The sequence below is a fragment of the Bombus flavifrons genome, chromosome 6, assembly GCF_040668555.2.
Source record: "Bombus flavifrons isolate JBK064 chromosome 6, iyBomFlav1_principal, whole genome shotgun sequence".
In the NCBI taxonomy this organism is placed as follows: domain Eukaryota; kingdom Metazoa; phylum Arthropoda; class Insecta; order Hymenoptera; family Apidae; genus Bombus; species Bombus flavifrons.
Window position 1 is genome coordinate 11891425 of NC_138447.1, and position 26598 is coordinate 11918022.

The 26598-nt window shown below is 38.1% G+C and overlaps 1 protein-coding gene across 12 annotated transcripts in view; it reads left to right on the top strand.

Annotated features, from left to right (window-relative positions):
* The window catches only part of LOC138180909 (ensconsin), a 209287-nt gene that overhangs the window by 89510 nt on the left and 93179 nt on the right, over positions 1–26598 (top strand). The gene's annotated exons all lie outside the window — the stretch shown is intronic.

Sequence of the window (26598 nt, forward strand, 5' to 3'; positions counted from 1 at the left end):
AGAATGGTAGCGCACGTGTGGAAAATTCATTCCCCGACAAGTATCCCTGTTTAGGCTCGCGTTCAAACACGCGTTCTGCTTCTCTGAGAAAAAATCCAGTAGAATAATATACCACCAAAGCAGTTTTGTTGGCGGCTTTTCTGACTGTCGGAGCGGAGAGGCGCACGCACCGCACCTCGGTTGACCCATATTCCGCGCAAAGCCTCGCTGCTTTCGAGCACCATCACCTGGCTCCGAGCTCTGCGTCACGTGGCGCAGCGGCCTCATATTCGCGCGGTGGAGCGGGCAAAGGTGGAGCGTAACGGGAAACGGAGAGCTTGCGTCGACCCGCTCGATTGTTCACCACTGGTGCATGGCAACCCGCGTATGCAAAGAGAGCGGTCGCGAAAAGGCAAATGGAAAAAATCGCGGAGCGGTTCCCGACATCAAAGTGGCTTTTCAATGCCGTTCCTGTCGCGTCGACCCGCCGAAGTTACGCAGCTTTAGCTTCTCGCAGGCGTAAATGCCAACCTAGCTGCGTAAATTACAGGCAGATCGATCCAACGAGGATCGTTTATTTTTCCTTGAATAGTCTGCACGAGCTTTGCCGATCTTAAGTTTTTACTGTTCTTGTTGTATGCTTACGCGAGGACGTTTATTAAGTTTCAGAGGCAAGGAGATTTTAGAAATGCAAATATTTGAAGAGCGAATTTTACTTCACAAGCTATGATTACATTTCTTTTTATTTATATATTTATTTAATTTGTACTTTATAATTTGTCCAGCCGGACACTTGGTAAATTTTTCTAACTTTCTGATTAGGTGGAAGTCTTTTAATTTCTTTATGCATTTTACTCGGTAGTTCGTATATCATATTGTCGTTAAATTGTTCTACGTAGCGTCATAGTAAGAAGTTCTAGCGGCAAGGAGATTTTAGAAATGTAAATATTTGAAGAGCGAGTTGTAGTTAATAAACTATGACTAGGTCTCTCTTTTTTTATTTATTTATTTAACTTGTACTTTACAATTTGTCCAGCCGGACACTTGGTAAATTTGTCTAACTTTCTGATTAGGTGAAAGTCTTTTAATTTCTTTATGCATTTGACTCGGTAAAAATACTTGACTCGGTTAAATTGTTCTATGAAGCGTCATAGTAAGAAGTTCTAGCGGCAAGGAAATTTTAGAAATGTAAATATTTGAAGAGCGAGTTGTAGTTAATAAACTATGACTAGGTCTCTCTTTTTTTATTTATTTATTTAACTTGTACTTTACAATTTGTCCAGCCGGACACTTGGTAACTTTGTCTAACTTTCTGATTAGGTGGAAGTCTTTTAATTTCTTTATGCATTTGACTCGGTAAAAATACTTGACTCGGTTAAATTGTTCTATGAAGCGTCATAGTAAGAAGTTCTAGCGGCAAGGAGATTTTAGAAATGTAAATATTTGAAGAGCGAGTTGTAGTTAATAAACTATGACTAGGTCTCTCTTTTTTTATTTATTTATTTAACTTGTACTTTACAATTTGTCCAGCCGGACACATGGTAACTTTGTCTAACTTTCTGATTAGGTGGAAATCTTTTAATTTCTTTATGCATTTGTCTCGGTAGTTCGTATATCATATTGTCGTTAAATTGTTTTACGTAGCGTAATAATTATTTATTTATCGACGAGATCGAAATTCAGAAGCTTTTGATATTGCAAGTAACAACGAAAGGGAAGACAAGACGTTGAAGAGAAGAAGTTGCCCGGAGTATTGTCACACTGAATGAAACGTTAGTTAAAATGTATCAAAAGTACGATCCGAAGTTTAAAAAACTTTTGTTCCTGTAATACATTTGAATTCATAAAGCGTGTACAGATCGTGTATATTACAAACATCCCTACAAACTTCAATTTCCTCCTTGAAATTGACGAACAGAAAAATATTCTGATTATTACGTCTTAAGAGAATAATCTATGTCTATATATATATGTCGGAGATGAAAGGAAAGCCGAAGCCGTTCCTTGGAAATTTTGGGAACATCCTCTAGTACTCTAGCCTGGATTTTATCATAGCTGTAATTGTTCGAGATTTGTGATATCAAGATTGGGTTCGAGGTGACAATTGGTCGCCGAACGTAGCCACGGTCACGGGATGTACGTTTTGCCTAACGGAGGTCTGGAGTGGTTGTATGGGTTTTCCGAAAAATGTGGTTGTGGCGGCATGCGGCCTCGGGAGCGGGCCTAGCCACGTGTGATACAGTGGATCATACATTGTATTACTAATCAAACTCCAGGCAGAAACCGCCTAACAACGGCGTTTGGAACTTTCTCGATGCTTCCAACGAGTCTGCCTAGCAACGGCGTTTGAAACCTTCTCGATGCTTCCAAACGGGCATAGAAAAACAAATGCAATCGTACAGCGAGAAAAATCTCGAGGAGGCTGCCATTCTTGCGACTGCTTTGGAGAGTGACACGTCGTGTTTTCAACCATCGTATTTCTGTGCTTAAGATCAGTCTACGCTTAGTAAAGAGTTATCCCGTTGGCCGTGGATTCGTTTGAACTCAAAAATATTGTTAATAGCGTTCATTAAACTTATTGTTCGTAAATCATACTATTCATTGAACTTACTATTCGTTAAACTTATTATTCATTAGACTTATTATTTGTTAGACTTATTATTCGTTCAACTTATTATCCACTAACTTTATTATTTGTTAAGCTTATTATTCACTAGACTTATTATTTGTTAATCTCTGTAGTAGACTCGTGTATACGTGTAAATATAATCTCGATTGTGTAAAACAATGGTTAATTCACGTGAAGAGTTGTTACGCGCCCAAAATTCCAACCATAACCCGACATATATATATATATCTATGTCTGTTTCTACCGTGTATGGTTTGCACATGTACGACCACGATACCGAAGGAGTTCGAAGCGTTTCCCAGACGTATAAATGCATTTGATAGAAACAAGATTCCAATAGATCGATGCAACGAGCAAATCGTTTAATCTTGTTTGTGTATTCGTCGTGAATTTCACCGTTCTGCTTTAAATTGGTTAGGCGTGGGTGCTTGGTAAAAGTTTTCGAGAAAATAAACGCGCTTGAAAAAATCTTACACGGATTAGAAGTTACGTATATAAACGTGGTCTTTTTTCCGTAGCTGGCTCTTTGGAGTTGGTTTTACGGCGGTACAATTTGCTCATTACTGTGTCGTAAAGGAAATTGCAGGCTCGCTGAGCTTTCAAGGAGAGAAGGTCGGGAGAAAAAAAGGCGGGTACGCTTCGGCCTGCTGTCCACCTTCTCAGAAGTTGGTAACGCGATAGTAGGCTGTCGAAGTCGTAAGAACGATCGTCGTAATCCAATGCGCGCTCCAAGACATTTAAACCGCAGCGATTCTGTTCCAGTGGAACTGTTTTCTTGTTCTTTTTCACCGATACCACTCATCGTCGATACTCGCCAGCTGACAGTTTTCTCTCTCGCTCTTTCTCGCTTCTTTCTGATTCCCTTCGATCACAGATAAAGTTATTCATTGTATCTGGCTTGTCTGATCCTAACCTTCCTTTGAAACCAATCGTATATCGGTTACAACGTAGTTAATGGATCCGTTTCGTCGCCTTGTTCTGGTCTTGTAAAATTTGAATCCCAGTCGTTGACGGTTCAATGACAACACCTGTCGATTGCTCTAAGAAGCAGCGACGAGTCGGCATTCGAAGCTGGTTGTAGTTAGAATGAAAATTCTGACTCGTAAAACGATTCGACTCGATGAATACTCGAGACGACGAAGCTAATCACGCTGGATAGACGTTAGAATTCTTTGTGTCTGAGCAATCGTTCTAAATGATTGCCACCCACATTGCAATCTAACTTTACCTTCTGCATTCTTATCTATTTAACGCACGAGATAGCACGGTTTTTTCTTTTCTGATATTCCTCTTAAACTCTTAATGTCACTTCTAATTTATGTGTTAATACACGTAATACCAAGTATTTGCTTTGTAAAAGATCCGTAATTCTTTGTTCCTGTAATTGGTTACCATTATTCTATGTTCCTAATGTACTTGTGTTGGTTGCAAGCGATCGCGCGAATGTTTGCCATAGCGTTTTTACCTGCTACAAATGTCCAAGGTTAAGCTCACGTTTGTCAAACAATCGCCGAACAGCAACCTGTTGTTATACATTTTAAACAAAATACGAAACAAAGCTTGCCTTTCCCCTGAAGTAAGAAATTTGTGAATAATTATATTTGTCATTAAAAATCGTGCTTCTTGTCAGTTCGTTGGTGATGGAAAATGATCTTAGCGCTATCTTTAACGTTAAATGTCGACGAAATTAACTGTCAGACGTAGAATTCTCGTTCACCGTTGAGAATATTCCGAAACGCCTAGAACGTCAAGGAAGAAAATGATTCTGGTCGCGTGGTACGAACCATTGCAGTGAGACGGTTCGATGCATTCCAAATATAAATTCCATCCCAATTTCGTCGGGCAACCTTTCATACTGGCGAGAGAAAATAAGATCGATTATGCGTACATGCGGAAAAAATGATATTATAGAAGGTCGTGTTGCGATCCAACTTTCCTACAGATTCGATATTACCGCGACTTCTGATTTCATCTTGTTGCGTCGATCAACTCGGAACTGCGGCTGAATCGGTGATTTTCCACGAAATTGATTTCTGTCGGGTCGTCACGTGCCGAATTAACGAGAATGTGTTCGGGAATCGCGCGAATATGTCGGTGAATTCGAAACTTTTTTCGCATTTTTCCTCGATTTATCCTTTGAGGTGCAGTTACAGGTTTTTGGTGGGAGATGTGAAACTTCGTTTAATCCTAAAACTATAGCAGAATACTACACTGTATTCTTCACCCATTTTTGCTTCGGAAGACTTTCAAAAAGACTTGTTTCATACTATTTTTTAAGAAGTGGATTTATTTAAACTATTATTATTTATTGTTATTGTTATTATGTTATTTAAACTATTCAGAAGTAACATCGATTAACCTGATGAATGAAAAAATTGAAAAATAGCAACGTGATACGAAATTTGAAATAAAAATGGTACGCGTATATGTAAGTAAAAAGGATAATTATTTTAGGAAGCTTCTTTTTTCAATTTATGGAAGTCAATGATTTATACTCGAGAAATTTCTTAGTGCACACGGTATTAACAGGATTGTGTAGAGGCGTAATATTACAGAATTAATGATAGCAGCAGGAAAATTTTCTGAAATTTATTACGATCAACTGTTGCACATGTAATTCCGCAGAAATTAATCTACGTAGTTATTTGTATTTGCACGAACGCCTCTTGGTTACCTTACAATTTAGTTAATATTCGAAGATCCGCGAAATTCCGGCGAGTGTTTACCTCGCAAATCGTAGTTTGTCTCGAAAACTGTACTTGCTTATAATTTGTATTCCAAAATCCACCCTCTTGTAACCACCCGCCAGTGGCAAACTTTCGCCACGAAATCCCGCTCTAACGTAAAGCAATTTCAACCTTTGTCACCTCGCGTAGTTAATTTTCGCGACAACGAGGCACACGCTTGCACGCTGTTGCAAAGTACAAAGAGTGAGCAGCGATAAAACACAACTAATTTCCCTTTCTTGGTTGTTGATCGACATTATGATCGTTGTTAACGTTAGATTATCGGAGAAGTTCGTAATATTTTTATTACGTGTAGTATAAATCGCGAATTTTTATGCGCTCGTTGGAAAATTAAAGGTGCAAAAATGAATAAAAAGAATGCACGTAATATGCAAAAAATATAGTAAATGTCCAAGATATGGTACCTGTGATAGTTTTTATGAGATAAAATAAGTCTTCGTCGAAGTTTCATTTTTTAAACTAATATTTACAAAAATATAAAGTAACACAAATATTCGCGATACAATTGTACATTCCTGTCAAGTAATGAGATTTTCGAGCAAACGCTGCTTTCGCTAAAAAGAAACTCCGAAATCGATTAATGAAATAAATTTCTTTCTTTCAATGAGATAACTCATATTGCGTTTGATATTATGTCTATGAGAAGTAGGCAAGAAACCTTGAATCTATTGATTCTATTCATCTCGTTTTTTACATATAAAATAGTTTCACAAACGTATTATTATTTAAATTATCCAGACGCCAAACTAGTCAATTCTACTTTATAACGATTATCGATTGTATCGGTATTTCCTGTTCGATCGTTGATCGGCCACAAGTTATCGAAAGTCCCGTTAGAAGCTTCAGTTCGAAGCTCGATTGGTGTCCGGTCGAAGGAATTTTAACGAATTTTTTTCTCAAGAACGTAGCTTTGTGTGAAGACGAAAAACTCCTCATTTTGTTGACCTACATTTTGATCAGGGACATTTCGATAGTTTGGGCATCATTAGGCGTCCGTTAACGGGCTGTAAGGTCCTTCGTTGGTTCTTTAGGGAATTCTGATGCTGAGGTAAATTTCAATGTCTTTAGATACAGGTATCGTGGAGTAAAGGTCGCAGAATTCTAGAGCAAAGATCGCATTAAAGTTCTAATAATTTTGAAAATGAGGAGAGTTTTCGAATTTGATAATTATCTCTAATAATCGTTGGTTTATAGTTTCTCCTCGATAGAAGTCATATTATTCTATCTCTTCACTGTTGAGTCTATACAGGTATGTCGAAAGGTATAAATTATTTAACTCGTAACGACACCTGTACGATTATGTGTTTTCTACTCTAAAATCTACCAAGTTACGATATCAACCAATAGATAAATAACTATGTATAAGTTTAAGTAAGATCATTTCTCCTTTAAGTTTTATACCATCTAGAAACATTGTCAAATATAGGGAAAGACGCACGTTTTATTTTAATTAATTTAGTTTAACCATTATATAACAAAAATTAAGTCAGTATTCAAAAAGATGAACTTTTTCGAAGAAAATATCGTTACTTCTGCCATATAAACTGAAAGGCATAATTGAATCGCACCATAAATCATCCAGTCCGGTCACGTAGTCGAGATCCAGCGCAAAACGAATCAGAAACCAACGTTTTACGTATCTCGTAGATCGAAAAACCGTCGATATAAATTCGTCCATAAAAATAACCTTGCCAGTGGAAAGCGTGATCAGGGATACGAGTCCAAAAGCTTCGAGTCGATCAACTCGTTTTTGTCTCTCGTGAGACAAGACACTACCTTCGTAAGACGTTTCCGGTTTTTTTTCCTTTTTTTGATATGCTAGAAAGTCGTAAGAAAAATGTGGATGCTTCCGTTCAAAGATTCCAATTATCTCGTGATCATAATTTCTATATTTAGGAATTCTCTATGCTTTCACGTGCCGTTTCATTTCTCTTAATGTTTGCACATCGAGTTGCGTATCTTGTATAGATCATTGTTTACGTGCAATAACACGAATCATTTATCTTACTTGTCCTACTTTTATTTTGTTTCTTTCTTTTTTATCTATCAGTCATTTAATTTATACCGACAGAGAAAGAGTCGCCGTTCTGTCAATTATAAAATATATCGAAGTTCGGCTCTGTAAAATTCCTTTGTCTGTGGTGATGGACGACAACAGGCTAAATATCAAGTACAGCATGTTTACACGTAAAAGAGACAGCGATAAACCCAGCTAAGATTGATTCGTTTTTACCAACTTTTAATTCAATGGCCATTTTCCTGCTAAAAACCGATTCAATTAACCGGTTAATCGAAGCAAAGACTTGTTTACCTCGTAGCAATATTAATTTCTGATAAAGCAAAACACGTGGAACTTGACATTTACAAGAAACTGTTCGCAACGTGGTATTGGAATATTCATTGAAATTTCTCTAATTACCGCCCCAAGAAAGGCTTTTAGTTGGCGCGTTTGTAAATGAAGGCGTTGTTCAGAGAATTCCGACTTCAGCATCGATTGTAAGACACGGTCGTTCGCTGGGAACGTTGATGGAGTGGACGTCTCGTGAATTACACGGAAATCGACGCGGTTGATTACGTCGAGGAAACGGGGCGAGTCTGATGGGAACTCGGCTGTATATATCTTAAGCATGCGTGATATCGCGACGCGACGAAGCAAATTGAGCGTGACGATCATGGAATGTGTAAAGCTTCGTCACGTCTAAATAAAAAAGGATACGTCAGAATATAAGAATTGATGCAAATCTGATTAATCGCTGTCCGTGTTCTTCGTTCCTTGAAAGCAGTACGTAACTTTTACGCAGAATCACGAAACGATTCAAACATTCGCAGACGTTTTTTTACGAATATATTGTGTGTGGTATATGTGACGTTTAGAAATTTCATTGTCGAACTTCTAATTATATTGGCAAAGCGTGAAATTACAAGACAGTTACTATAAGTATATATTTCGCAGAGATCAGAAAAGTGCTTAAGTACTCAATTATCCATTACGTTAATAAACCCCAGAATATTCAGTAGGGAACTACGACTGAGTTCAATAACAAAGTCAATTATCGCACTGTCTCCTGTATATATTTGCGTTCTGGTACGGAAACTCTCAACTCTTCGACTCTCTACTCTTTTCAAATGCAACTACAATTTGCAATAATCGCTCTGTGGACACGTAGCTATTGTAATGCCGTAAATAAATGGTTTTCATTGAAAACTTATCTACGTGGCCATTCGTCAAATATGTAGCTATTATGTGACTTATATAGGTATGTACAATAATTAGATACTTTGAGAAAATCCGATCGTAGGATTTTAACGCAAAATTACTCCAAACAAACTTATAAATATAGTTAAAGCTGTAATATACTTCTAATTCTTTTCGTACAATTCTATTTTGAAATTATAGACGAAATGAAAATATTCAAGAAACGAGGATTCGGAGCGATCCAGTGACGTGTTCAACGAAGAAAACTGTTAAGTGAAAAACTGAAAAATTGAAGAATTGATTAAAAAAAGAAATAGATGGAAATGGATACCAAGATGCATAGTTGCCAGCGTAAAGGTTCGAAATATCGAGAACGTCGATTGAAACGTCCGGAGATGGAAGACGAAGACGTCGAGAAAACCTTAAAACGCCTGCAGCTACTTAGAAACGGCTCCGCTGGTTACGGAGTTTAACGCAATTAGGCGGATCCCGTGCATCGCCGCAACGGCTTCCGATTTCTTTTTTGACCTTCTACTCGAGATACACGGAAGGGAACCATGATCGGATCGTGGCCGCCTTGCTTCCCCGAAAGTTCATCCACTTCCTCGCCGCGATATGTTATCTGGTTTGTGTAGGATGCTAGTAAACGGAAGGATGAGAAGGAAACTACTTTGAAATTTATGTTTTTTATGTTCCAAGTTTTTATATCGTTTTAGATGAAAAGGCGTTGTGATATTAAAGAGAGTGATAGTAAAGAAAGAATATTTATTCTATAAATTATCTATTTAAAACTTTATAAGAGATTTAATTTAATTTAATATCGTAATACAATGTAGTTGCGTAATTAATAAGTAATTAATGTTGAAAATACAAATGTAGAGGTTGTTGGATATTTACGGTATTACAAAGTACAAAAGTTTTAGGTATTGCAATTTCGACCAATCGCGGGGAGACGCAATCGCGAGGAGAGACGTCAACGGGAGTCGTAAATTCCCGTTACGATTATACTAATCGACACCACGAGTTGATCGATCCCCTGATTTCCGTTAGGATAATAGGGGTGATTAAGTTTATATAACACTGTGATTCACAGAATTATAAAATATATATATTTCCAACACTTAAACTACACTGTTGAGTAGATACAAATCGTCGATAACCACTTGTCGCACGAATATGGGATATACACGAATGATAGAGCAAGGTTCGTACAATCGAATTTCGTATGTTAGTGGACGTAGCACTAGAGGATACTTGATAGACGTTAGATTTTGATGCTAGACTTCGACGTTGTAGTATGTAGAAGAAGTAAGTTGACTTGACCTAGCGGTGTTGACGAAATAAGTTGACTTGACCTTCCTGATGTAGCAGGAGAAGTCTGCGACTTGACCCTCCTAGTGTCGTAGGAGAAGTGATGAGTAGGAAGCCTCCTACCAACGTGGTTCGTGAGTGACTTTGTGCATGGGAAAACCCAGCCTGTTCTATTAGATAGATGTTCGGTTTTTCCTAATGGGTGCGTACCTGCTTTCTCCGTGTTTTTAATTGCGCCTAATAAACCCAAGGACCTCTCTAAAAACCAGATGTGCGTCGAAAATATTTTTAGCCTTAAGAAATCTTTCAGGACAACGGATTGAACGAAGACACATGTGTACACAATGAAAGAGAAAAGTTATGGTTGGTCCTTAGGTTTATTGAGGGTCGAAATGACGTTACGCAGGCCATTGGCTGCCCGATCGCGAGAGCTGCAGCGCCGATGTTTTAGGCGACGTAACAGGTATTATACTACGGAAATAGCATTTTCCGTAGAACGATTAATCGAATAGAATTTGTGTTTTAAATATTGTTTCGTGATTTTGTTATATTATCTTTTTTCGTTATTGCACCATTGCTTTGTTAAGAAATAATCCACTTCCAGCGGGTACCTGTTTTTAATTCTTCTGTTAGAATAACAAGCACCGATTGATATTAATTTCTGTTCTTATGTGAAGGAAAATCCGAATACGGAGGTTTAACTAAAAATTAGTAGAAACGAGTATTAGACAGTTTTTCTTCAAACGAGACGGTATTTTACGCTCGAAAAACTTTTCGTTTGTGCAGGGAATAATGAAGATGGCGGAACCTGGTCCCTAGGTTGTTCACCGTATAACAGAGCAGCGTGTCGCGACACAGTTTTCTTCAGAAACTTTGAAAGTTTACCTTCCCTATGAAAAAACTTTCGCCATTCTCGAATAAATATCCTTACGTTAAATTTTCGCCGTAATATTGGTAGAATTCGGTGAACGCGGAAAGTACAACATTTAACCGTTTCATGCTGGCCGACTCGGAACAAAAATATCGGAGGAAACGTTTGGGAAACGAGCAGCCGAAAAGAGTAGAGGAAATAATACACATCGAATTCGCAGTTTTCGCGTGGTGGAAACATCTGACGGATTACTGGTTGCACGGCCAGCCGGTTCCTCGAGTACTCGAACAATGAGAACTCCGGAAATACAACGAATAGCTCGGTGACTGTTAAAACTCGGCCTGTTCCGCGTTTCGCGGTACGTTTTTCATGCAGAAAGTTCTGTCTAATATCGTATCTGTTCGCGATTTCATTGAAACCGTACGGATATATCAAGAGTATACATATTTTGTCGACCTCTTTCTGTTTTGTTTCATGATTTTTCTGACGAAAAAGAGAAAAGACAGAGCACAATTAGGAACGTATCGATGGATCGATAGAACAAACTGAATTTAATATCCAACGAATATACATACAGTAGCTAACGAAAATTATTGGATGCTCGTGGAAAACTTTTTTTTTACGAATATAATTATGTACGTTATAGAAGACAGTTTGAAATTTCATTAATACAGTAATGAGATCCGATTATCATGATTATGTTGGTAAAGTTTAAAAGAAATTTGGAAATGTACATAGATGTTACGACATGTTTAGCGTACTTCTATATGTTACAGAGATGATGATGGCATTCGAGCGGTCAATTACTAGATACGTGCAAAACATATTATAGTAAGCTACAATATTTAACGAGATCATCTTCAGCGCTAATTATATCTGTAGGATCGCTATTTCTCTAGTGTATTAATTTTTTACCGAGCGTATGTTTGCAATAAATGTCTTTTATAAAAGCGTAATTTTTATATACATTTTTGCATTGCTTTCAAACTTTACCAACGTAGGCACGGTAGTCTCATTTGATTATAGTGCTAATGAAATTCACAAAGTTTCGTGTAGTTTCTCAGAAGCCAAACTGGTCAGCTCCACTTTCTAGTTTCCACTCTCAGTTTCGTTATCTGTATACGTGATTAATAATTTATTTCCATAAGTTCATTCCTTGCAAGAAGCTGACATAAATAAGTGTAAATTTTGTAGAAGTTCTTTAGCAATTGTCCCGTTCAATACACTTCTGTTTACTTTGCAATTTATGGAATCGATCAACATGACTTCTGGGCGGTTCATACACTCATACAAATTTTCTACAGTAATTGGCCTTTTACCCTAGCAACTTGTTAGTTGTAAATAATTTTTCCGCGAAATATAATATCACAAATGTTTTTGGTGCATAATGAGGAGCAACATGCAATTACATATATTATATATATTAGTATTTAGCAATTACATATATTAGTATTTTCCTCGCGTAAATACTATTTCGAAATTCCATCGCTTGCGGTCGATCAAATACGTCCAACGTGACGCGAAAGTGATGTTGGCTCGAATAATCGTGTTCTGTCTGTGCGCTGTTAGCCGGCGTACTTTTCGCGTTTTCAGTGCATCGAATGTATGATCACAACTGGTAAAATACAGTAATCTGTATAATGTTTAATAACAGTTAAGCCACGCTTTGCTCTGCTATTGCATTTTACACGGTCTGCCGAAACCGTTGAAACTGATACTAGTCTCGCTTTCAATAGGCGTTATTAATTACACGTGAGTTTCCATTGCGACAAAGTCACGGAGTACATTTTTATTATACATGATAAAGTGTAGTATTTTATGTTGCTTCCTTGAAAATAATTCTATTTGTCCAGACGCATATGCAGCGATACTGTATTACGTATGTGGGTCGAACTGTCGCGTGTGTGTTAATTGAAAGATATTTGCTCTGCTGTTCAAAACGAATCACGAAACAATAAGAGTTCCATCATAATATATTACAGTAAACAAATACAACAGGAAGCACGAAAAAACAATGGAAATATACACCTTTCTAATTATTTCGTTATATGATCTTAAACGTGAGTTTGTATAGGTGAATTCTAATTAATTGGGATAGCAATATAATGTATCTATAATACGATACAATGCAGTACAATATAAGCTGATAATTTGTGTTTCTCATTTAACATTGAAGTTCTTATATTTAAACGTTTGTACTAGGTAACTTTACTTATCCCAACTTTAAGTTAATCCGTGGGCTTGAAACAGATTATACTTAAATACGTACATAAGTCATACATAAGCCAAACTGTTTAACTCCATCGAGGTTAATCACATGCCTTCTAAGAAATTAAACGTCGATCACACATTCTAGTATTGGAATTAAACAAATTTAGAAAACGAAATGGAATCATTTGTATTCTAAATTTTAATATATGCTGCAACGAACTTATGCTGCAATGAGCAAGCTTTTAGAATCAATTACTTCCTTCTAACATATCCTACAGTACCCTTTTACCTTCTCTGCAGAAATGTGGGTAAAAACCTTTTATTTCTCAAAATCAATCTGTTTTACCTCAGCTGCACAATAGCGTACTCGTATCTACAGTACTTCTAGAAACGGGAAAGCACACACCTAAAGTTGAGTGCAATATTTGTGTCGAAAAAATCGACAATACGTAACTATGGTACAATACGATATTTGTGTGAATAAAAGCGGAGAGAAATCTTCACGTTTCAAATGCTAAGAAAAAAAAAGGAGATTCTTTATTTATTGCAGCATAAACTAATTTGTAGTGTGAATTAATTACTTTTGAACGTAATACAGGGTGGCAAAGAACATTTCACGCCTGCAAGGTGGTCAACAATCGAGAAACCGGCGCTGAAAGCAGTTACGTAACAGCGTCGAGTCGCAAAGCGGCATCGATCCGAAATTAATCAGAACCGCGAGGTCGAGTCGCGTTAAAATCTCGAAAGCTCGCTTGGCGTGCGCTTTTAAATTACCAGCCGCGCCGCGGCGAGAGTTAACGGTCTACCTGGCGTACGTCAGCCACCGAAAAAGCCTGCATAATACGCACTCGACGGCAACCCCGTCGCGTTTCTCCCGTTAACGAACCTTTTACGCGCCGCGCGTATCCGCGACCAACGCGGCGCGTCGCCGCGACGGAATTTTTGTCCCTGCGATTGGACATTTCGTGGGGAAGACGTCGAAGGGTGACTGACAAGATTATCCCTCTGCCGAAAGTAAAAGTTCGCGTTTCCGACTCTGATCGCTGCTAGACGGGGTTCGTTTTAATGGAGTTGTAGCGATTTCAGGGTCGCTGAATCGAATGTTTGGTTTATTTGAATTAATCAGAGGCGAGGAGAATGAACGAGAGATTGAAACGGATGGTCGGGATGAGAGACGGGAAATCTTGTATAAATTAGTTTAGCGCGGAGTTCATAGATACGTTGCTTAATTTTCATTTGTTACGGAAGATTTACAATGTAAAGATGGGAGTATGGAAATTAGAAATTTTTTTGTGTAAATAAGTTTAGCATAGGATTTAGAGGTATATCGATCTTTGTTATGGAAAATTAATATTGCAAAGGTAGGAGTATGGAAATTTGGATTCACTTTTACATAGGATATAAAATCTTTGTTTGCTTTGTCTCTTGCTTTGAAAAATTCCCACTAAATGAAGATTGAAGTGTAGGAATTTGAAATCTTTCAGCGTGAATGAGTTCGGTGTAGGATTTAAGGTGTCAATGGTTCGGATGACCAAAGGTAGTACGCAATTGATGAAGATTCGGTTTTTTTCATCTGCTTTCCATATGATCCCTTGGTTCTTTTTTTTTTTTTTTAAATAATAACAGGGTGCTACATCACCTAGCTTTGTCGATGGATGACAACTAAAATTAATGTATCCTATGATCGTTTAAGATCAATATGCTTTTACTTGGAGAAAAAAAACGTAAATCAGATAGAAATTATGAAAAATTGAAACTGCAAAATGATAAGCGAAAAAAATGGAGCTTCTCTATTTGGCGCCGCGAGAAACTTACTGAATGATATGACTGATGTTACTGATATGGCTTATGATTTCTCGTGATACTTAGGACTCTAGTGTAATAAAAGGATTATTATCGCAATATTCTCTGCCCTGCTATATTGCATAATATATATAAAAAATCTAGCTTATGACCTCCTGCTGTTACAGAGTTGATCGAGTAGAAATCTAATTGCGACCTTACCAAGTTTCCGCTCGACCTGTTGGTTCGTGGTTATTACGATTTAACTGACCTACGGAATCCGCGCAAGCTTTTCTACGAGAAGGGAAAGAAGCAGAGGGAGAAGGAGAACGGAAATTTGCATAGTTACTCAATTTCCTTCGCAGCTATTACCCGAGATTGTCACTCAACGTTAACTTAATCCGATTCCGGGTATTCAGCCCCCGCTGGAGATAGATCTGTTTCGAAAGAGTCGTGCGTTCAATTCTTCCGATATACACAAATAGTCTGGCGGATTAACATGCAATCATCGCGCCCCATGACGAGCTAAACTATTCTTCTGACGTTTGTGTCTGACTAACGTATTCGCATACTACTCGCTTACTATTCGCTTACATACTATTTCGCTTTTTAAACATTTCCGTTTACAAACCTTAGGGCGCATCTTATTTTTAACGAAACTTCGGTATTTGGTGTATATTGTCAATTTTAAATTACACAAATTTTAATTAACCTATTGTATCATAAGTGATATTTTTTAATGATTTTATTATGCACTTGATTTTATCCTATTTTGAAGTTCAGAATTTTGAAAAAGTGTGCAGGTTTCGATAAAATGGCAAAACTGTGGACAGCGCATTGAAACAAACATTACTACATAAAGCAAAGGCATCTCTGATGGAGAAAAAATAAAAAATGGAATTCTACTCGTTGATAGTCGCACTTTAGTAACGGCGAATGTTTTAATCGACGATTCTTGAACGAAAGACTACAGTTTCTTGTTATTTCTGGACTGTTAGAAGATTTTTAAATGCGAGATGCGTTTTTTCCCAGAAACTTCAACCTCACTTTCATCGAGATTCTCTGTTCCTATCGTCTGTTTCTGATCGCTTGAATTAGTTACGTGAATTTTCGTCATTGTTATTAGAAACGTGGAATTTTTTCGTGTGAACCGTGGGCTACTAACTAGCGTACAGACAAGAATTGCAGAGAACTCGAGTATCTGAGATGCAAGATCGTTATGCCATAGTCGTGAGAAACCGACAGCTGCGAACTCGATATCCTTCGAATTGGCAAACTCCTTCTCATCTGCGACGTCTTTTTCAGCGACACGCTTGCGTTGATGCATCACTGCTCGGGCAAATGGATCAGAATGTGTAGCCTATTCTTATAGTTTTCATACACTTTGACTAATCACAGTTCAGAATTTCAAATTATCTTTCATCGTAATAAAGATTGAACGGAAAATACGCAATCTTAAAAGAAATTTTAATAAACTGTAATTTTTGAACGAACAATCTGGCTAATTTATCTATGTAGTCTTTCTATTTATATTATACATAAGCTGAAATACAAAAATTTAAACAAACTTACTTTTTTCTTGGAATCTCGCCATGAAGTTACTGACCGTGCTCATTCTGCTTGGAGCAGCGAGCTCGCGCGTCTGATCAGCACGGGTTCGTTTTCACTTTGTCGCGTTCCGAACTCGTGAGGACGACATTCTTTATTTGGAGAGCTGTATTCACGTTTTCCACCGATTCCAGAACTGGTTCCTCGACTTTTACCGCTACTGTATCGATATTTATATATCCCATTAAAAAGATATCGTACTATTAAATAAACTTCTTCAGCGATGAAAGTCCAGGACAGCGAAACTGCGATGGTAGAACGCGATTAATCGAGAATCTCGCCAAGTTTGCACTTTTTTCTCGTCAGTTTCGTTGACTTACCACAGCTTGACTCGTACGGTATGTAAATGACAATCACGTTGACGTTAGGATTAGAGAATCCGCATACGACTGCATGGCCCGTTCGGCAGAGAAGTCGCTTGGCAAACAAAAGGCTTCCAGGCTCGCATACCGGTCCAGTAATTCTTACGAGCCATTACTGTCACGTTTATACATAATGAGCAGCGTGTAACTGCTCTCGTAGCATTATTCGGCGGTTTGTGAAACGTTTCTACAGCGGTCGTTGTATGCTCTATGTTGCATTCGCGATACCGTGTCATTTGTTCTACGCTGTTTTCGTTGTCGAGATTCTACGTTTTCAATTTCTACTCGAGGACATGCAAAGTGGGTTTCAGCTTTCGCAATTTACAACGCGGTTGGTTAGCAACATTTACAACAATTAGAAACAAATTAGGATTAAATGAAAGTTATGATACTGCGGAGGCTGTCTGTGTCGGAAACGCGTTGAGATCGATCAGTAGAATGGAAGAACCTTTTTAACGTTACCTAGAAGTGGAATGAACAAATTGAAAACGGAATACCTAATTAGTTTATAAACAGGATGGTCCTTTCGGTAGTCCTTGTATTGCATGAATATTAATAAAAATCTACATCGTCGACGAAATCACTTGACATAAATCTGCGTTTTATTTTCTAAAGATTCAACATAAGGTAGATCGATGTACGTACCATGCTTTGCCTGCTATTTTATTTGATTTTCTCTTCTGAAAATTATCATCGGAAATTTTTAATTCAATAAAGGACGAATGTAAAGAGAATACATTGTAAATGTATTACATGTAAAGATTAATACATTGACCATAATTCAATCATCAAATCAAATCAATGCAATCATAATGCGATCATAATTCAAGTAATACGAATGTTATGTTATATAAATTATAGACGACACAAATAAACAAATAACATTATATAATGAGAGGTAAGTTACTATTCCATAATTAATAATTTTACTACAAAGATTGGAATGTTCCGTGGTACTCAGGTTCGAACATATAGACTTCACGAGATGCTGAACGATTTTTTTTCGATATTGGGAAGTAAAATGATGACGGAGATCGATGCGCAGAGAACTAGAGCAAAAAGAAGCGTCTCGCAACAGCCGTAAAAGAGAATTGTTGATCGGTGATAGTGACGGGAAGGCGCTTCGACTTTCAGTTATGTAAAACGTTTCACCGGAGTGCCGTCTAAACGCGGTAACAGACGGTTTCGAGATTGCATGCTCGATGCGTGACGGGTTAGAGATCTATCGAATTATCTGTAGTTGAATAATCGTACGTTCCTAACTAGGCTCCTTCTGTTCTACGTTTTTTCCTGTTCATTGTACTATTCTGCAGGTTTATATTTATTAATTTCTTGTTAAATGTGATAATGATGTACGAATATGAATAGAAAATATTGAATACGAATATATATAACTGAAAATGATACATCGAGATGCTTTCTTATCGAACAAAATATTATTGATACGAAATAATTAAATATTATCCGTTCCTTTAATTCGATCGAATCTTTCTATTTGATTTATATATATTAAATTTATTTATTTATGTATAATTCCGAGGATTAACTAATTCTATAATAATTAACTATTGTAGTATATTAATTCTATGTTAATTCTGTAATAACTAAATAACTAAACTAATTGTCCGTGTTGCACGTGGATATTTATTAAAAGAACGGTTTTTGATCGTCGGAGAGCCGTTGGTGCAGCATTTAAAAATTCACCGGGTTTTACTGGACCAACAATAGGAAGAGATTAATCTTAACCAAGAGTTAAAGCGTTCTAGCTAAAGCTCTTTTGAACCGAGTAAAATGCGGGGAAATTCTATTTGTCGGCTGGTTGATATAAAAATTGACTACCGTTATAGAATTACAAAAATGAAAAAAAATACGCGATCAAAGGATAATTCCGCAATCCTCGGTGCACGGGTAAGCGCATTAGTCACTCTAGTTCAAAGGAATCGACGTTGCAATCGTATTGGTCCATTTGAATTAATGAATCGCTTCTATTCGAATTAATCGCAAGAACCGTTCCGTTGTAACTGGTCTTGTATCGAAACGATGTTAATTTTTCGCCTATCAAAGCAACTATTGTATATGACGATTGCAGTTACAAATGACAGCTGCTCATTAATCAGAATGACTGCTCTATTCATACGATCACTATCTAAGATCGTGATGCGACGTTCTACGTACGGACTCGAGTACAATTGCCTACGCAATTCGAGAATCGATTCACCCAAATGCTACCTGCGCCGGCACCCGAAGCCTCGTGTCACTATCGCGACAACGCGACGCCACCATAGACGTCGTGCAGTTCGGTTTTAATAGGCTGTTGCACAAGAGGCTGACTCGCGAAAAAAGCCGAGGATTACGCAAACGACAGACCGGGATCGACAATTTTCGTCCTTCGATGCGAACGAGTGCTGCTTTGAAAGGTGAAATTCAACCGCGCCAAGCCCCGCGACGGGAAACGTTCCCTACGTTTCATGCATTTGTAACTGGCACGCGCGGAATAATTAACGGCGTCCATGCGCCACGCAACGATCCGCCCGGACAAATTGGGGCTGATTGCACTTTCACGTGAATCAACGAGTTTTACGCGTCTGCGGTCGTTGGTCGAATTTGTAGCGAGATACAGGGAGAGAAAGGATCGTTGGATATATTTATAGTTACATGAACGTCAATCGTATCGTCTCCATTGTTCAAAACACGCTGAGTCCATTTTTATTGATTTTCCAGTTTTAATATTACTTGGCAACTGGAAGGGGATATTTTAATCTCCTTATAAGGAGATGACAAGAACTGCGACATCTCGAACGAGTTGGCTGTGTGTGCATTCGATGCTTTCGGTTTATGATAAAACAATCCCAAGAGGATTTGAGTGCACGGCCCTTTGTGTTCGAGAAACTAATAAGTTTCTTTTATATCTTATTTTGTAAATTCTTTTGTAATATTAATGTTCTGTTGCTTTTAATATTAAGTTTTTACAATTCTTTTTGGTAAATCTCAGATTATTTTTATTTATCATAGTACTCCTGCATATTATACATACCAAGAACATAATTTCTCGATTAGTTTCTCGAAAACAAAGGGCCATGCACGCACATCTTTTTGCGACTGGTTTACCATCGATCTAAAACATCGAATTCACGTACAGCCAACTCGTTCGAGATTTCGCAGTTCTTGCCATTTTCTTCTTAGTTAGGCAGAAGATCTTTTAGATGAATCGAAAGACACAAAGTTTTCAGAAACAGCTGATGAATCTACGAAGTTTCGTAACAAACCAATAGCATATAGTTATGGCAATATTTTTAGCATCAAGATATACCATTTAGAAGCTTTATGAAGAACTTAGGAACTCATTCAATCTCGTAATCACGGAATTCTTAACTCTCGTAACTTTCCATTTTACGTTGCCGTTACTAAAAGCATATCTACCGGAACTTACCACGTGAAATGAAATTGTTATGGCGAACAAGCTAAGTACGAAAGCCTTTCTGAAACAACGAAGGCCAACTAAACCGTTCTCTTTCAAGATATTCGTCTCGATTCGCGTTCTTGCGAATTTTAGGGTGGGGGGCCATTTGCACGCAATCGTCTCGCAACAACAACAGAACGAAAACAGTCGCGGATTAGAATTTTAAATGGCGTAATATCGGCGATCCGTGAAAACGGCGATTAAGGATGCAGGGAAGTTGGTAGGCAGCCTCCGGGTTGAAACTTCCTAATGGCTCTTTTACGAACTTGCCGATAGATCTCGCGAAGTTCACACTTAAAACGGCCCCAGTGGCGTCCTCCTATTTTTCGTCGGCTTCCCCGGTAATTACCTTGATGGCCTTTTGTCACGGTTCCAGAGAATTTCCACAGGACCATTAGCATCTCTCACGAGACGAATTTCACGAGATAAATAAAAGTAGACGAAGTATGCCGGTCATCGATCAGTGAAAACGATTTGTTTTAGTTAGTCGATCTCTTCACGTTATTCATACGCTCCTCTTTTCGTTTTTATTTATACAGACGTAGAAACTAGATAATGTATTCCATCTTCGTGACTTAAACGTATTAAGTTACGGATATCCACTGTCTTTTACTCACGGAGAATTTTAAATTGTCCAATAATCTTGGAGTTTCTAAATCTGTTTCCAATAATATATCTACTTACCTATTATGTCTTTTTCCGTGATGTCCAGATGTGGTAAGTAGACCGTAAACGTTTATGTATTCGTGGGAGATTGAAAAGTGTAAAAATATACGGATATAGTAAAAGTTCGTTATAATATCTACTTCGTAGAACGAGTATATTTAAAGTTCATTTTTTTTTTTTTTTTTTTACTTCACATTCATAAGAATATGATGTTGCCTAGACATTTGCAGTCTAGCGATAGATGTAGTTGGACGACGAGCATGTTAAGAGATTTTTGCAAGTAAAGATCGGTTCCAAGAATAGGATATTAGGATGCATAGTAACACGCTGCCAATTGACTATACAATGACACGCAGCAAGAATGTATTCTGCTTGTGAAATCTTTAAGTGTACATACATTATGATTGGAATAGAAAGAGTGAGGTATGAGTCATTAAACAGTTGTTCGAGAGTTATGATATAATCACGGACTACTCAGAATTATTGAAAGGCGTCGTAGTAATAAGGAAATAACGTATATTTATCTACTTATAAGAGTGCACGATTATTGTTGCCTAATCCAGTGACTCTATATAGCGTATTTGCGAAGAAAGAATTTTTTCTTGGCGAAACCGGTTCCAATCGACAAGAATTAATCAGAAATCGATAATAATCCGATGCTGAGAGGTCGAGGATAAAAGGAACGCCGACTGAACGTTTTCTCGACCGCGTGGATAGTCGGCCACAAAGGCCGGATGCCATCGGTGGTGCACGCAGGTGGGCACAGTTCTAATGCCAGAGACGCTTTGCATTGCACGTGGCATTGCAAGGCCAACCGGCCACAAGAAATCGTTGTCAGGAATATCGGGGCCTGGCGACCAGTTCGAGGCGTAGAAAACGCCGCCGCGATGCGAACAGATATGTTTCGTTTCGAGAAAAATCGGTTGCGTAATCACGCGATATCGTCGCAAAATCATCGGCTACCTCCATCAACCAACCAGTTTCCATACGAGCAGTATGTAGTCGTGTTCAGTCGAGACAGACTACTGTAACGGAGCGAAACGGAGACGTTCAGTTCGCAACGACGCCACATAAAATCGTCTGATGTAAGTGGCATGATTTCACACCGGAGCACTTCACTAAAGATTATATTTCTGATAATTGAAGAGTTCGTGAGAATAACGATTAAGTAGAGTGTCGTAAAAAGTAAAATTTTTAGTATTTGGGGTTTCGTGAACTTCTTCTCGTTGTACAAAACTCAAGGTTTAATATGTTCCTTTCTTACAATATGAATGCCGCTTCGTTAATATTTAAATTTTAAGGGGTACGAGATTTAATGTTCTGCGATTATTGTTTTTATCTTAAGAGAAAGTTATAATATGCACGGTCTTGATTAGTTCAGTTGTTTGAGGATCGTAGAATTTGCATTGGCAGGTTGTGATTTATGCTTTCTAGAATGAGAATTTATAATCGTTTTAAGAATATTAACTGATCATAAACTTTCCATGACTGTTCGTAAATGCTCCACTATTGGAAAGATATGACATTGATCGGTTTTTTATTACATTACAGTCTAATAAGTTTCCCTACTTCTAATATACGATATAATAAAATCTCAATTTTTATTTCAGAAGGATTACGACTGTTTTCCCTCGGAATACTTTAATTGTTTTTCTTTCGCACGAGAAACCCGAGTTGTAGCGCAACATGTGATAAAGGTTTTATTGTATGCGGGAAATGTAGTTCATAGATTAAATAGTGACCCAGATGTAATTGAACTTAATCCGGAGATACCAAGATATGAGGAAACATGATATTAAATGGTAACTGAGATTTATTGGTGAAGAGAGAATTATTGAAAATCAGAAGAAGAAAAAAAGAAAAAAAAAGAACATTTAATACTGGAACTAAAACCTTTCGAAATGAATGTCATACTTTTTGTGTTTGTAATTACTAGAAACACGCAGGTACTTTTAACGAAGTAAAATATTGACTGTTATTGAAAAATAAGCTAAAGTAAAAGAAAGTGTGTCGTTCGAATAATTATAAACGATTTTTTGAAATCTGTAAAATTACAATTTCGATTTCAAATGGATTGTTACCGTTTTCCTGTTGAAACCTTCAAATATCATCAAATATCATTGTTCCTAAAATATAGTGGGTGGTATCCGCGTTCGTTATTTCTTTTCCGTCTCATCTGGTAGAAAGTCTGATAAAAAACGTGTCGTCTGTTCCGTGCTCGATTTCCTCCGTGTGTTTTCCTTGCTTTCCAGGACGCTCTCGGCAAACCGTTCGGCAAAGATTTCTACGTCACCGGAAAATCGCCCGCAGGTTTTGCCGGCTGAATGAAAAACGAGGTCAGCTTCTCGAAGCATTGCCTTTTCAATCCTCAAAGAGTTCGTTGCCGAGTTTCTTAGCTTCTCGCCCCTGTATGGATGCTCGCGAGCGCGACTGCATTTTCCCCGAGTTCTTCCATTCCAGGCAATACTACTTTTTTTTTCACGTTCCCCGTCATGACTTTCATGGTCATTAACATCGAAGAAGGAGAGACTCGTTGCTAAAGTTTCTGGAGAAGACCCGTCTGTTTGTTTCATTGTGTGTGCAAGCTCCTAGCCGATTGTTTTTCACCTCTGATTTTGATCTAAATCAAGACGAAGCGCAAAACCACGACTCGAGTTGGAAAGACATAATTGTCCTTAATGCAACGACTATGCGGCGGTATAATTTTTTAGTACATCATCAAATTTGTTTTCTTCATCTGTGTACAAAATAACTGGACACTTTGTTCTTCTTTATAGTGAAATGTAATGGAAAATACAAATATGATTTTTCTATGGAACATCATTTAGAGTCATACGATAGTTGGATGAAATAGCATTAAATTATTGAAATTTACCAGTCGCTTTTTCCAATCCACTATTAATAATGGCAAAAAATATAAACATGTAGACATTATAATAATAGTACTACTCACATGCCTTTTCTTCGAGTTTCTTGTCGAAGTTTTGCTCGAGCTAGAATTAAACATAACTAACTGCATAACGCTAAATAACCATGTACCAAAATAAAAAGTATAATTATAGAAGAAAGACAGAAAAAATGAACAGCACCAAGAATCATTATTCCTATCATTATTCTTAAAAGTGTTACAATATACCATACCCTATACCACACGATCGTAAAGTTAATTACCGCGTTCGCAACGCGTGACGTTTGCCTTGCGTGACGCATGATCCTCACGAAAACACATCTTCGACGCAGCATCGCGGACCACTATGGAACCAGACTCGGAGCCGTGAACCAGATTCTCCGAGTCAGTTATTTACAGTTGGTCCCTAGTTCATGGATGATTTCAGATTTCCACGCATCGACGCTCACGCCTCGCGATAATTCGTCGAAGAAACCCTCGTCATGGCGATTCCGTTTGGCGGAGATTATCACGCGGTGATCTCCTCAGCGGGGAAAATAATTAGCCCGGAAATTGCTTGGCAAATTTCTCGGGGTTAGAAGATATATAATAGAATAATCGATGTTCGTGAAACCACCGTGCCGGACGTTCACCATGATTCTCGGCTTATAAATTGCATTTCTACCCTACCAACGGGGTGAAGGAAGGGAAAAGGCCATTCCAGAGGGGGGGAAAAATGTGTTGCCGCTTCCGTTCTCGTTTGCGGGGTCATCGATGAGCCGAGAGCAATTGGACTTGGTTATGGGCGATTCGCGCATTACGGATGATTTACGGTATTCACGGCCCGATGCGTTGCTTGTGTGGGACGAAATTATCGAGAGATAACTAGTTGGATGTTACAGTGCGATCCTAGGACCCGTCCATTGTGACGGGACGCGGAGGCTATGCTTTATGAAAACGCGCTTAATTGCCTGTTAATCGCGATACTGCACGATGGAAATGTCAGTGATCGTGAGTAATTATAGAGCAGGGTTTAGTTTATTTTTCGCTTATTTTGTTGCAGTGCATTGGGTCAAGAAGGTTAGCAGAAGATGGAGATTTAGCGTGACAGGGTAGAGGCGTTGTTGAGGCGGCATGGAAGAATGAATAAACATTGTAAACGTTATAGGACTCGTTGCACATAGTAGTTAGCACGGCTTTCGATGGAAGCTTTCTCCTCGTTTGCATTGAACTGGGGTTTATATTGCAAGAATCTCTTTGGGTTGTCAATAGTTATCAACGAGGTGTTAACGAATATTTTTATTGAAACGACAATGTATCGATTCGGTAACCAGGCCATTTCTTTATGCAGGTATTTTTATAGCTACGGGACTAATAATTGAAACAGTTGTATCAAACTCAGATTTCTTCACACATGTCAATATGGTATCGTTTATTTGTGACGGAAACGGCACGTCGAGAAACGGAGAATCTTCAAGTAAAAAAATTATTACGTGCGGAAGGTATAAAAGCTAGAAAGTTCCTTCTTTCATTTTTTATTAACTAAGGAATCCACTGTCATCGTTAAAGACTTCGATCCCATCTGACCTATCCTCTCAACGTTAATTTATACCTGAGAAGCTCGTACGTCGCTTCTTCGGAACGTAGCGATTACCAAACCAAATTAACGATCGCTACAGCGTCGATTTCTCGTTGCAAATTATCCGTGCACCACAGATATGCACCATAGATATTCTATCTATTCCTATTAAACAGTCTTGCATTCACCGAAGTCTCTTAAATCGAGCGTTACACTTTTCCCCAACAGTTTACAAGCTTCTTTACGACTTTCGATCAACGTGGTGTTTAACCAAGCGAAGAGATACAGCGGGTTCAAAGGATTCACCGAGAGTGAACCAACCATTTACTTCTAGAAAATCGACGATGCTTTCAGTATCGCGAATGAATAGGTAACTTCTGAAGCAGAAGAAAAACAACCACACTTATAACATTGGAACTATCGGAGTGGACGAAATGACCACCAGTTCATGATCTTTCATAGAAATTTTATAAATTTACAATGTGTAATAAAATGATACTGGTGTAGCACTGGCGAACATAGCAGAATGCTGTTTCCCTCAAGAAACTCTTTACACGTAACATATGCGATGAAAAATTGGAAAATTCAGTCTGAAAGTTTGTATAAATCTTAATCGCCAGGAAGAAAGCTAACGGAATAGGCAAAAGGTCCAATTTGCAACTTTTCATGAAAATTGTAGATTTGCAATAGTGTATTTTTAAGAATCTGAACGATCCTTGTATAACTTTTTTATTGCATTACGCGTTTTATTCCAAATAATTTTCGTGTTTATTTCTCCAATATAAGTTTCATACTCGTCGTTAGTTCTAGCGTTAAGGCTGTCATTTGCAACGAAAAGGAAAACGTTAGCCGATACCTGATCGTCTTCCTTTTGTTCCGCATTCAGGGCACGAAAATGTCTTGGAAGCCAAACGTCTCGTTATTCTTATCTCGGAAATGACAAACGTCGCGTAATCAAGAAACGCCAGAATGCTTGAGAAACGTCGCAGCAATTTGAATATCGTGGCGAGGCTCGTCCGCGTCATCTCTTTTTATCTAGTCGCGAGGTTAGCCGTGAATAATGAGCCCCGTGATCGACGTGGATCGATGGAATATTCATTGACGCGCCGCGTTTCGTCTATTTTTAATGCGAGAATGCCACGTCGACGTATTTCAATGTTACTTGCGCCGCGAACATGGCTGACCAGTAACGGAAGCAATTCTACTGATCCCAGTAAGTGACGTAGCGAAAGTAAGACGTTTAATTTTTTTGCTAGGAATTTCTGATCGTCAGATTGCTGACTTTTCCGCACTTGTATGAAAATTTAGAG